We start from the raw sequence: 13,417 nt of genomic DNA, 5'->3' as shown, positions 1-13,417 counted from the left end.
ACAGGGAGAACTTGTCTCAAAAAGACCAAAAAAAAAAAAAAAAAAGCAGAGCTTTCTTCCACTCCTGTCTGAGACTCATGCATTCATTCATTTCATCGCCTCAATTACTGGTTTTCTACTTATGCTACAAATTGTTTCAGGGCTTAGGGCTACCATAGCAAATGAGACAAAGTCTTTACTCTTATGTAGCTTTCAAAGCAGGCAATAAACAAATGGCTATATAATATAAAGATAGGTAGAAAACTAAGTGGGAAAGAGGACAAAGAGTGAGTAGCCAGGCATAGTGGCACACGCCTGTAATCACAACATTTAGGGAGGCTGACGCAGGAGGATCACAAGTTCAAGCCTAGCCCAGACAATTTACCAGCTTAGTGAGACCCTGTCCCAAAGTAAAAAATTAAAAATGGGCTGGGGGCTAGGCGTGGTGGTTCACGCCTTTAATCCCAACACTCAGGAGGCTGAGGCAGGAGGATTGCTGTGAGTTCAAGGTCAGGCTGAAGTGCATAGTGAACCTCGTCTCAAAAAGACCAAAAAAAAAAATAGGGCTGGGGATATAGCTCAATGCAAAGGCCTTGGGTTCTACCCTCAGTATTTAAAAAAAAAAGGAATAGGGACATAAAATTGTTTGGGGAAAGCTTTAAGTAGGTGACGTTTGAACAAAGCTGTGAATGACACGAGAGTGTAATTACGCAAACACCAGGAGAAGATCAGTCTGGGTCCAAGCAGCAGCAGGGATCTTAAGGTGGGGTTCTTGTTGGTGAGTTCACGGGACCCCAGTGCACGGGAGCTCAATGAATGAGGGGGAGAAGGGTGAGAGATGCAACCACAGAGGTGACGCTGAGGGGTGGATGCACTGAAGTAAAACCTTTCAGGCTCTGGTGAGGGTATCACGTTTATTCTGAGTGTGACGGGTCCCAGTTGGAAACTTGCGAGGAAAGAGTAACGCAATCTCATTCACATCTTTAAAGAAACACCCTGGATGCTTGTAGAGGACAAACTGTGGAGGGTGTTACAGTTTAATATAGAAATTTCCCTCAAAGGGCTGGGGATATAGCCTAGTGGAATAAGCACCTGCCTGGTAAGCACAAGGTCCTGAGTTCAATGCCTGGTACCAAAAAAAAAATTTAATTAATTAACTAATTAATTCCCCTCAAAGCCTCATGGGCTCATAGGTGGAGCTTTGGGGAGGATCAGGCTGTGCGATGCTCATCACTGGATCAGTTCACACTGATGGTTTCTCACTGGGTGTGATGCTGCAAGGTGCAGCCTGGCGGGAAGAGGTGGGTCAGCTTGAGCACAGCCTGGAAGGTCTATATACAATGTTTAGACAGAGTCCACCAAAAAAAATGTGGACACACTCCAGGAAAAGAAAAATTTGTATAAATATTTTAATATGAGATTTATTGAGACATCATGAGATTAATACAAGTTACCTTTGGCTTCTACATTTACAAGAGGTGCTCAGACAGGCGGCCATTAGCTTCCAGACATTTATTAGTATCACAAACTGCTGCTGGGGTAACCTTGGCCAGTGAGACTGCTGCTCCTGCACTGTCAGTTTCTTCTCCAAGGGCTGGCAGTGTAATGAGTTTTCTGTGATACACAATATCCTCTAGGGTCCCACACATGAGGGTAATACCATCTGTTGAAAAAACATCATAATATTTTTCTTTTACTGAAGTGTGCATACATTTTTTGGCAGAATATATCCCTCCTCCTCCCTTGAGCCCTCCTTGATCCCTCTCTGCTTCCTTCCTGCCTGTGCCCTATCATGGGCTGTTTCTCCTCTGCCATGTGCCTGTCATGCTGCCCTGCCTTGGAGCCAGCCAACTATAGACTAAAACCTCTACAGATTGTGAATCGAAACTAACCTCTGCTCTTTTACCTTGTGGGTGCCCACTACTTCCAGCAAAGAGAAAGTGACCAAGAAAGAGGGCAACAGTGGCTTTCTGAGTAGCTTAGAGGACAATGGCAGACACGGGTGGTAGCAGTAAGGGGAGAAAAATGGTCAGATTCTGATGACAAGATTGAACGTGTGTAATGAGAAAAACGAGATGCCAAGAAGGACTTCCATGTTTCTGATCTAGAAAAGTGGCTGAATGCTATTGTTATTTATAGAGATAGGGAGCCCCAGGTGAGGAATGGGATTTTTTTATTTGTTGTTTGTTTGTTTGTTTTGTCTTTTTGAGACAGGGTCTCGCTATGCAGTTCAGGCTGGCTTTGAGCTCACTATGTAGCCCAGGCTGGTCTCAAACTCACAAAGATCCTCCTGCCTCAGCCTCCTGAGTGCTGGGATTACAGGCGTGTGCCACCACGCCCAGCATGTTTTTTGTTTGTTTTGGAAGGGGAGGTTATGGTATGAAAGGTCACAATGCAGAATTCATTTGCAGACATGCTAAGTTTTGTGGGGTTTTGTTTTGTTTTTTTCTTTTTTTTGGTACCAGGAATCAAACTCAGGACCTTGCGCTTGCCTGGCAGGCGTTTATGCCACTGAGCTATATCCCCGGCCTGCCCAGGCTGGTCTTGAACTTGCAACAGTCCTCTCCTCCTGCCTCAGCCTCCCGAGTGCTAGGATTACCGGCGTGCACCACCACGCCTGGTTAGGCATGCTAAGTTTAAGACAGCAATTAAGTAGAAAGGTTGAGGGGCTGGGGATTTAGCTCAGCGGCAAAAGCACCTGCCTGGCAAGCGCAAGGTCATGAGTTCGGTTCCCGGTACCGGAGAAAAACCAAAAAAGAAAAAAAAAGAAAAAAAAAAGTAGAAAGGTTGAGTGGAAAGGGGGAAATGTGTACCTGGAGCTAGGAAAAGAACAGGGTTGGAAGCATAAATACAGAAATCTTCAGTACTGTCTTAGTTACTATTCTCGTTGCTGAGACAAAATACCCAACACCCACAAGTTAAGGGAGCAAAGGTTTGTTTAGCTCAGTCTGTAGAAGTTTCAGCCCATAATCGGATGGCTCCAAGGCAGGGTAGCCTCGCAGAGAGGCATCACCGAGAACAGTTGAGGGTGGGCAGAAGGTAGCAATGCAAGCAAGGGATGAGACAAGTCTCTTCCTGTCCCTTATATTATCCCTGGGTTATGCCATTAGGGTGGTGCCAAACCAATCAGCGCACTGATCCAACTATCCACCCTTAACCCTAGCATTGTCCCATGAATCAGTCACACACTCTAGATGCAGCCACTTCTGAAAAAGCCCCACCTATGACTGCATGAGGCTTTGGGGGACATCTAGACATAAGCCATAATAAGTATACACATTCTATTTCTTTATTTTAATGTTATTAAAAAATTGTAAACATATAAAAGCAGAATATAAAAAAAAACAACCAACCCTGATCCCAAAAGCAGAATATCCCTGTACTCATCGTCTTGTTTCATCACTTAATAACATTGTGTCAATCTTATTTCATCCTTACCCATTGCAGTGTGCGGCCACGGTTGCATTGGTTGCATAGTTTAGTCACAGAGAGGACCCAGACAGGCTGCTACCTTAGCATAAGAGAGCTTCAGGGAAACAGCCATGAGCTGAGGCCTCTGCAGTTAATTGTGTTTTGTTTCTGTATTTGAGACAGGGTCTCACTATGTAGTTCAGGCTGGCTTTGAACTCACTGTGTAGCTCAGGCTGCGCTTGAACTCTGGGCAACCCTACTGCCTCAGCCTCCCAAGTGCTGGGATTAGAGACCTGCACCATGCAGTTAGTTATTTATTTGTAACTCAAGGACGTGAGAACAGACTTGCAGAAGAAAAATATTTGCAACATATTGTACAGGAGTTTTGGTCAGGGGACAGGGCCAGAACGGAGATACACGTCAACCTAGTTTAAGGAATCTTTTCAAGAGCAGAAGGCACATAGTGAGTAAAGCAAACATCTGTGAGGAGAAACTGCTTTTAATTCTGCTGTCTGTTGTCCTGAACGTTCTGCTCTAAATTCCAAACGTGAATTCCAGGAGTCTAAAACTGTTGTCCTAAAAGCCTCTCCTTCATTTCATTCACTTCAAACATTCTTTTGGCCAGAGTCTCCCCACACTTACCCACTCCTCTGTGGGTTGAAGTATTTTAAAGCAAAATGTACCCTATAAATATTTATCAATTAAACTGAGTGTGGTGGTGCATACCTATAATTCCAGCACTTAGGAAAGCTAAGGCAGGAAGATCTCAACTTTGACTCCTGGCTGGGCAATTTAGCAAGACCCTGTCTCAAAATTTTTAAAATTTTATTTATTTATTTTTTTTGTCTTTTTGAGACAGGGTCTCACTATGCAGTTCAGGCTGGCCTTGAGCTCACTTTGTAGCCCAGGTTGGTCTTGAACTCACAACGGTCCCGCTGCCCGAGTGCTGGGATTATAGGCCCGCACCACCACGCGCAGCTTAAAAATTTTAAAAAGGGCTGGGAAAGTAGTTCAGTGATTGAATGCTCCTGGGTTTGATTCCTAGTACCACTAAAAAAGTCAAAAATAAGTAACTGTTACGGCTTGTATCTAGATACCCCCACAAAACCTCAAACACTCATAGGTGGGGCTTTTCAGAGGTGGCTGGATCCAGGGTGTGTGAATAGGGATTAAAGGGTGTATGATAACAAAATCAATCCACTGATTGGTTTAGCATCGTTCTAGGTGTGACTAATGGGAAGGCCCGCACAAGTGTGGGTAGCACCAACTGATAGGCTTCTACCCCAGATGGAAAGAGAAAGATGAGGGCTGGCATGGTAAGGCAAGCCTGTAATTGTAGAGCTCTGGAGGCTGAGGAAGGAGAATCATTGGAAGTTCAAGGCCAGCCTGGGCTACAAAGTGAGCTCAAAGCCAGCCTGAACTGCATAGCGAGACCCTGTCTCAAAAAGACAAAAAAAAAAAAAAAAAAATTATCGGACCAAATGACATTACAGATGGAGTGAGCCTAAAGAGATGCCAGTCATGATAGCACACATCTGTAATCCCAGCAGTCTGGAGGCTGAGGCAGGAAAATCATCATGAGATTGAGGCCAGCCTGGTCCACATAGTGAATTCAAGGCCAATATGAACTACACAGTAAGACCCTGTCTCAAAAAGCAAAAGAAGGGGTGTGAGGGGGCAGTTTTAGGACAGACACTCTACTTTTAGAGACTGGCCGTGAGCTCACTTTGTAGCCCAGAACAGCAGGGGGAACCCATTAAGACTGGGAAGGAGCAGCAAGTGAGGTGTAGGGTAAATGTAGGGGGTGCAATGGCAAACAGAAACACTGAAATGGAACCTAGGATTTGGAGGCAGATTTATTTGCATTGATGGGCACTGACTACTAAAAAATGTCTATCCTCAAAGGCTCAGGGAGGGGGCGTTTTTGGGGTCTGCAAACAAGATGCAGAGTACTTGGCAGTTATTGGTTGGTTCTTACAGTGTACATCATAGTGACCAGCTGTGCACCATAATGACCAGCTGTTCCTAAGAAACAGAAGTAACAGGAGCTGTGACAGGAACTGAAGTAAACCAGAGGTTACCTGGGCAACTAATAGAAACTGAAGTACAATGGCTGGGAGGGGGGTTGCATTTTCTGCTACAGATGAAACCAAATGAAAACCAGATTTCAAGAAAGAGAGGGGCCGGGCATGCACAACTGAAGCACTATATACAGAAAACTAGCTCCCCAAATCCCCTTGTCCTCACGTTCTGGTAACCAGCATTCACTTTCTGTGATTTTTTAATCTTTTTTGACTGGTTTATTTTACTTAGCATGAGGTCCTCCAGATTCATTCCATGGTGTAGCATGTGTCAGAATTTTCTTCCTTTTACAGGTTAAATGATAATCACCTGTATGTATTTGGGTTTTTTTGGTTTTTTTGTCTTTTTGAGACAGGGTCTCACTATGCAGTTCAGGCTGGCCTTGAGCTCACTTTGTAGCCCAGGCTGGTCTTGAACTCACAACAATCCTCCTGCCTCAACCTCCCAAGTGCTGGGATTACAGGCACCATGCCCAGCAATAATCACCTGTATGTATGTGTAAACACATTTTGCTTATTTATTCATCACCTATGGACCTTGGGTGGCTTCTATCTTTTGGCCATTGTAAATAATGCTGCTATGAATATCGATATCCAAATATCTCTTCAGGACCCTGTCTTGACTTTCTTTCTTTCTTTCTTTCTTTCTTTCTTTCTTTCTTTCTTTCTTTCTTTTTTTCTTTTGAAACAGGGTCTCTCTATGCAGTTCAGGTTGGCCTCGAACTCCCTATGGAGCCCAGGCTGGTCTTGAACCCACAGTAATCCTCCTGCCTCAGCCTCCAGGGTGCTGGGATTATAGACAAGTACCATGCCTAGCAGGAGCTAGGGTTTGAAAGGATGAATGAATTGGTGAGTACAGTTCAGTGCACCTGTGATCCAATCACCTTCCAAACACATGAGAATTTTGGAGGACATTTTAGATCTAAACCATAACAATATATAGATTTAGATTACATATAGGTTTAGATTAGAGGTATAGATTACAGGCACAATCCCAGCACTCAGGAGGCTGAGGCACGAGGATCACTGAGAGCAGAAGACCAGCCTAGGCTACATAAAAACAAACCAAAACAACAGAAACCAAAAATCCAAGAATTATAGAAAGCAGAGAGCTTCTGGACTGCGGAACATGCAATGATGCCTGGAGTGCGGGGTACCAGCAAAGGCAATAGAAGCTCTTGCCCCTCCCACCTTCCTTGCCCTAAGCATGTCTTCCTCTGGCTGTTCACCTACATCCATTGGGACACTCACTATAATAAACTGGTAAACCACTTTTTGTACCACTCTAGCAAGTAACTGAACCCAGGAAGGGATCATCAGATCTCTCAATAGAACTCATTAATGAATTAATCCCCTGATGAGTACAGAGCCCCATGACCTAATCAATCACTTTCCAAAAGCCCCACTTCTAAACAAGTGAGATTTTTGGGTGGCATTTTAGATCCAAACTATAACATGCCCTGAGATGATCCTATAATTTATTTCCCATTTATAACTTTTTTTTGAGACAGGTTTTTGCTATGTAGCCCAGGCTGGCCTCCAACTCATGAGGATTCTCCTGCCTCAGCCTCCTGAGTGCTGGGATTACAGGCGTGCAGCACCACACTTGGCCAGTAGTTCTCTTTGAAGTCAATACATTTTAAAATAAAAAGTGAGATCTAAGCTAAATATCAGGTAAGCTGTTAAAGGGTTGCATTTAAAAGAATTTTTTAAAAAGCTGAGACAGCTTGGTCTTTATTCCTCCCTCCTTCTAAGGGTATTTGGTGCTAGTTCTTTTGCTGCTATCTAAAGACAGTAGCAATTTGCCAGGCGAGGGCTCTGGACAGGATATTCTGCCTGATGGAAGGGAAATCAGACTTATATAAAAGGAAGAGTTGATAAAAGAGAGTTGCAGTTTTCGTCCAGGACAGATTCATGTAATGCATCCTACCCTCATGATGGGGTCTCTTCCAGATCCACCACTTCCCACTTACTCCCAGCCTACAAGAAGCCTGCCTGCTAGTGTGGTCCTCCTGCTCTCACAGAGCACAGGTTAAGGGACAAGCCAAATGGAAAAAGCCCCATGCAGAGGAAGCTCAGGCTAGCTCTCTCCACAGGAATGTGAGCTGGAAAAGAGGCGTCCAAAGGGGCTGGGGATTTAGCTCAGCGGCAAAAGCGCCTGCCTGGCAAGCGCAAGGTCGTGAGTTCGGTTCCCGGTACCGGAGAAAAAAAAAAAAAAAAAAAAAGAGGCGTCCAAAGAGAAAACACAAAACACAAGACAGGTTCCTTTAAAGGAACGAGACTTGTAATGTTTTCAAAGTTGTGAGGGGAAAAAGTATTTGATCCTTATTGAAAAGATACAGAGCCAGACACTAGTTAAGGCAATAAAGACATATTTTATTCAGTACCATTGCAAGAGGGGCGAGTCAGTAAAACTGAGCTTGATTGTGAATACAACACAAACAGATAAAACAGTTGAGAATCTACCACCAACAAGCAGTGTGACAGGTCAATGGATGGAAAACTCTACAGACCTCAAAGGTAAGAAGACTCTTGGTAAATTGGCCTACCAGGATTCTTGCTAAAGGTGGGTCAAGGACTTGGGCACTGAAGGTAGAGAATAAAATGATCGGAAATTAATGGTGATCAGATATCAAGAGTGGGTGGGTGGGGTTCTCACTACACTGATTTAGCAAGATTCTTGCTCTAAAACTAACCAAGGCAAGGGAAACTTGTACTAAGACACAAAGACCCTAAGGATGGAGTTTGGAGATGAGGCCTAGTAAAAGAGACCGCTCAAAGGGCCTGTCTAAAGTTTGGTTAAAGAGGCCAGGTGTGGGCCAAGGATATAGCTCAGTGGCACAGCACCTGCCACTGAGCAAGTACAAGGTTTGTGAGTTTGATTCCTGGTACAAAACAAAACAAAACAGGCCAGGCATAGTAGTGCATGCCTGTAATCCCAGTACTCAGGAGGCTGAGGCAGGAGGATCACCACAACTTCCAGGCTATCCTGGGCTACAAAGTGAATTTAAAGCCAGCCTGAACTACATAGCAAAACCCTGTCTCAAAAGCAAAACAAAACAACAGATGACAAAGTCTGAGACACCTAAAAATTCAAGGGCTGGGAATGTAGCTCAGCTGCAAAATGCTTGCGTTATTGTAGGATTTTAAGAGCCTATAGAGAGACCAACAGGTGAAACAGGAGGATTTCATGTAGGTGCACACTGGCTCAGTGAGCTTGTGTCCAACAGCTGAGCCCCAAACAAAAAAAAGTGTTTTATACATGTAGTAATAGCACAGACAGCTAAATTAGGTAGAAATATTCCAGGCAGTCAGACAGGCCTGGGTTCTAGAGAGAATCAGTGCAGAAGATGAAAACACATGGAAGCTGTGGCTAGAGGTGCATCTGAAGAAGATGGGAATCACAGTGGCCAGATTTGCATACTCCCCTAAAAGATGAACACAGTTTTGGGATATTTGGCATCACCCTTCTGATATTTCCCATTATCTCATTAGGGGTCAGCCGTCCTCTCCCACACACTAAAACTGAGACTACTAAGACTAAAGACAAGACTGAGACAGATTATTGACCTATATGCCCTTCCTACCATTGGATCAATATTGCCTAAGCAACTATACTTGCAGTCTTATTGGTTGATTATAATTTTGACCTACATTGTACCTGCCTCATGATTTTGCTCTATAAAGCTTCCTTTGAGAGGTGAGCTTGTTGGTAACCCATTCATGACCCCGCCCCCAGTCTCTCAGGAGCTATTCCTTTTTTTTTTTTTTTTTTTTTGTACCAGAAATTGAACTCAGGACCTTACACTTGCCAGACAGTCACTTGTGCTGCTGAACTATATCCCCAACCCAAGCAGCTACCTATTCATTTTTTTTTCTATTCTCTATTCCTATTTCCCCATTCCTTTTCTCTAATAAATTTTCCTACTCTTAATGTCTGTTAATCCTTAGAATTCACTCTTTGACTTCAGGGAACCTGAACTCAGTGTATCTGACATCTAACATTTCCCCTATATCATCTTAGAGGTCCCATCAAGATACTTGGAAGGAGGTAAGAGTTTGCTTTTGTTTCTTGGCACTCCTAAAATATTTTGACTGGTTTCTGGACTGTGACTCACTTGGGTAATCAAAATTGTCATCCTTGAATTTTGTGCCTTGATTTTGTCAATTGCTTAGGCCTTGTCTCTTTCATGTACTGTCTTGTGTTAAAATGATGGTGAATTTAACTTGAGAATATGGGAAGGTTAGGACATGTTTTCCTGTTTTATATATGTTGCAGTTGGAGTATTTGCTGAATTTACAAGTCCTTCTTTGACTTAGACAACAGTACTAGGGAAAAGTAGTGTTAGAACACCCCCTAGTGGAGCTTGGTGTGAAATGCTGTAAAATGAATCTTTTATGAAATCCAGTCCGTATGTAGCTCAGGCATTTATCTATTCTTTATAGTACTTTAACAAACAGTGGTTACTCTGCCAGCTAGTTAAATGCTCTTAGAGCAGCTGCCACTCTTAAAGTAGAGGACAAGTTTCTCCTGAACCTTCTAGTGAATCCCTACTGAAGCCAATGGCCAGTGGAATGTTAACCAGACAGTCAGATTCCTTTCCCAATCTCTGGTTGCATGGGCCAATGAAAACTGAGAAGACAACAGTGGCATCATGGCCAGGGCTACTCTCTGGTGGATACCCAAAGGTTTTTCAGTGGAAGTTGATTCCCAACAGTCCAACTGGGTGACCAGCAGAAAAATCTCCACTTATCTATCATCCCAACCCGCACTCCTCAGTGAGGTGAGAGGTAACTCTTCAGTGATCTTCTGGTATCCTCTGTCGCAGGGTGACCAGAGGTGATGCTGTTTGAGCCTTTTCTTAAAGCCTCTGTTCAGAGTTGAGCTACAGGTTTGGACTTTCCTCTCTCTGCTAGTGGAAACTCATTTCTCTCCAATTTGCTGGGAGTTAACTTTATAACCACCTTGTTCTTAGACTGCTCCTCCCTCCAGAAATCAGGCTGAAACTGCTTGCAGCAACTGTTTGCCTTTCACAGAGAAAACACAGCTATGAGGAGAACAGTTTACATTTGTGCCTACATATGTTAAGAGTAAGAAAGACATTTCAGTCGGCCTTTCTTTTATTTCATGTGCCTGTAGAAGACTGATAGATGTGCTAACATGTGAATTCACATGTTAGATTTACTAACATGTGAATTCACATGTTAGATTTACTAACATGTGAATTCACATGTTAGATTTACTAACATGTGAATTGTGGGTGCTAGACGAGTGTAAGTTTAACCTTTGAGCTTTAGAGATGTAGAAATTTTAGAATGAATTTTTAAAAGTGTAGCCTTGTCTAAGTGCTAAAGAAGGTTGGGTAGGTGATTAGGCAGATAACAGGAATGTCTTGGATTTCTCTGCACTAGGGGCCAGGGCAGGATTTTTCTTTGAGCCATTTTATCTGACTATTTTTCTCTGATTTCATTCTCTGTCTCTACAGGTGATCTCTTTTGCAGGCTAACAAGTGCTCCAATTACTTCTAATATCACTCTGTGGTATTTTCCCTCACTATCTTCCAAAGAACTAGAAAGTAGTGGTTTAATGCTAAGGAATGTTTCTTTCTTTAAACATGACTGTTATAGCTGAGATCAATTGTACCTTGTGCTTTAAAAAAAAAAAAAAACCTGCTGGAGTTAAGAATTCAAATTCCTGAGGAAGACAGGATAGTGAACCAATAAATGGTAGCTAGTCTGACCTGGCCTAACTTCTGGTTCCTTGCCAGGTGGTGGCCATCTTCTCTGGAGTGGGTCACCTCAGGACACCTTGGGGATATAGAAATCAAGTAGAATTTAAAGGTACACCAATTCTTTCTCTTGTGTTCTTTGGTGGGAAAATCCTATTTCTTATATTCTTTGAGTCAAAATCTCTTACTCCTTTGGAAAGTACTCTTAAGAACTGAAGAATGTTCCACCCTCACATACTAAAAGCAGTTTAATATTTTTGTGCACCCATGCATGGCTGTCTGCACCCTAGGGCCAAAATGGAACACAGAGGGAAGTATTGACTATGATGCTATTTCACAAGTAGAATTGTGCTGTAAGAAAGAGGGAAATAGTCAGAATTGCCCTATGCTCAGACTTTCTTTGTGTTAAGAAATAATCTCGTGTTCAATGTAAATGTAAGCCACAAGAAACCAGACACCTCTGGCCCTTAAGTCATCCACTATTACTGAACTTGAGGATGAGGTTTCCAAGGAAACCTTAATCAAGGCTTTGCCCACTGTTACTGAGACTGAGGCTTCCCCTACTTGCCCCTCAGGTCCAGAGGGTAGAGCTTCTAGGCCAGCCATAGTTGAAGTCTCCTTCAGGACTGTATCCATCCTTAGCTGATTTTGTTCAAGCTCAAACATAATATCCCTTACAGGAAGAAAATGGGCAATTTATGTGCCTTTTTCTCTCAGTGATCTCAACTAGATAAAACAAGATCCAGGAAAATTTTTAGATGACCCTGCTAAGTACACTGAGGTTGTTAGAGCACTTACTCAGTCCTATGAACTAGACTGGAAAGATATAATGTTATGTGTAAGTCAAATATTGATTTCTAGTGGGAGACAATGGGTACTGACTGTTGTTAGTGAGTTTAAGTGTATTACAGATCCTCAGAGATACATATTTTCAGAGTGAGTTTAAATAGAGCCTCGCCACTACTGCTGCAGAGTGACTAGATAGACCTAGGTAACTAGATAGAGAACCTAAAATGCCCCAAACACCTCTTTGTCCTAGGGCTGAAATTTCTTCTGGATTATTACCTGTCTCTGTCTGTCCCCAGAGACAAAGATCTCTTTTGCAGGCTAGGATTTTAGAACTTTTGATTCAGAGTCCTGTATTAGAAAGCAAGCCCTGGGGCTAGGGATTTAGCTCAGAGGCACAGTGCCTGCCTGGCAAGTGCAAGGTCATGAGTTTGATTCCCAGTACCGGGAAAAAAAAAAAAAAAACAAACAGAAAGCAAGCCCTAAACAATATAGTCGGAACACTTTCATTTTCTCTCTCCCACTCTCTTTCAAAAGGTTAAAAAGCAGCCATTCAAGATCTTTGGTTATTAAATTTTCTGTTTGACAGTGCAGTGGGAGTCAATCATAGCTTTTGTCTCTGGAAGCATATTTTGCTAAGGATTAGAGACCCACACTGGGAAAGCTCTTGATCTTAATTGCATTTTTGTACCTGAGATGGTTAGGGTTTATTTCTTCTGCCATACTTCGAGCCATCTTCTGTCCCTTCTTCATTGCCCTAACTCTGAGAAATAACACAGTTTACAACAGTGTTTGGTCCAAGGCAATTTTCTCCTCTGTGGCTGCTGGATTTCAGGACCAACTTTCCAGAATGGTGAGTTTCCCCTTCCTGAGCCCCTTCCAGAGTGAAACTGACCTTCACTTCTCTCTGGGTCATATTCAAAAATTGGTCTAGATTTAAACCTAAAGCTCTCAAAGAATAAATGTACAAGTTTTAGTACAAGTTTATCTGTCTTTTAGTCCTTAGGTAGAACTCAAGATTAACTCTTTACCTTTTTGGATTTTTAAAATATTTGTCTATAACTTAACTTGGCTTATAGATAAATGTCATCAGAGTTAAGGACATGCTTCCACCCAGATTTCCAGCCAATCAAAATGATGTCAAGACTGGTTTTACAAATACAATGCAATGCAAACTGCTGTCTGTGAACAATAATTTGAGTCTTCCATTGGTCAAGAATAATGTGTTGCTGAGTGTGGTGGCACACACATATAATCGCAACACTTGAGAGGCTGAGGCAGGAGGATTGCTGTGAGTTCCAGGCCAGCCTGGGCTTTATAGAGGGTTCAAGGGCAGCCTGAACTGCATAGCAAGAACCAGAAGAGGCCTAGAATAGCAAAAGCAATCCTCAGCAACAAAGGCAAGGCAGGAGGCATCACAATCCCAGACTC

The 13,417-nt window shown here is 42.9% G+C and overlaps 1 long non-coding RNA gene across 1 annotated transcript in view; it reads right to left on the bottom strand.

The window, feature by feature from the left end:
* Positions 1-1,476: 1,476 nt before the first annotated feature.
* LOC106149728 overlaps positions 1,477-13,417 on the bottom strand; it is a 22,459-nt gene continuing 10,518 nt past the window's right edge. The window contains exon 2 of the long non-coding RNA XR_001236055.1: positions 1,477-1,642. This is a non-coding gene — a long non-coding RNA (uncharacterized LOC106149728). The remainder of the gene's footprint in view (positions 1,643-13,417) is intronic.

Source organism: Chinchilla lanigera, unplaced genomic scaffold, assembly GCF_000276665.1.
Source record: "Chinchilla lanigera isolate Chin_1 unplaced genomic scaffold, ChiLan1.0 scaffold00051, whole genome shotgun sequence".
Taxonomy (NCBI): Eukaryota; Metazoa; Chordata; class Mammalia; order Rodentia; family Chinchillidae; genus Chinchilla; species Chinchilla lanigera.
Note: the sequence above shows the minus strand (reverse complement) of the source record. Positions and strands in the feature narration are given on the sequence as shown.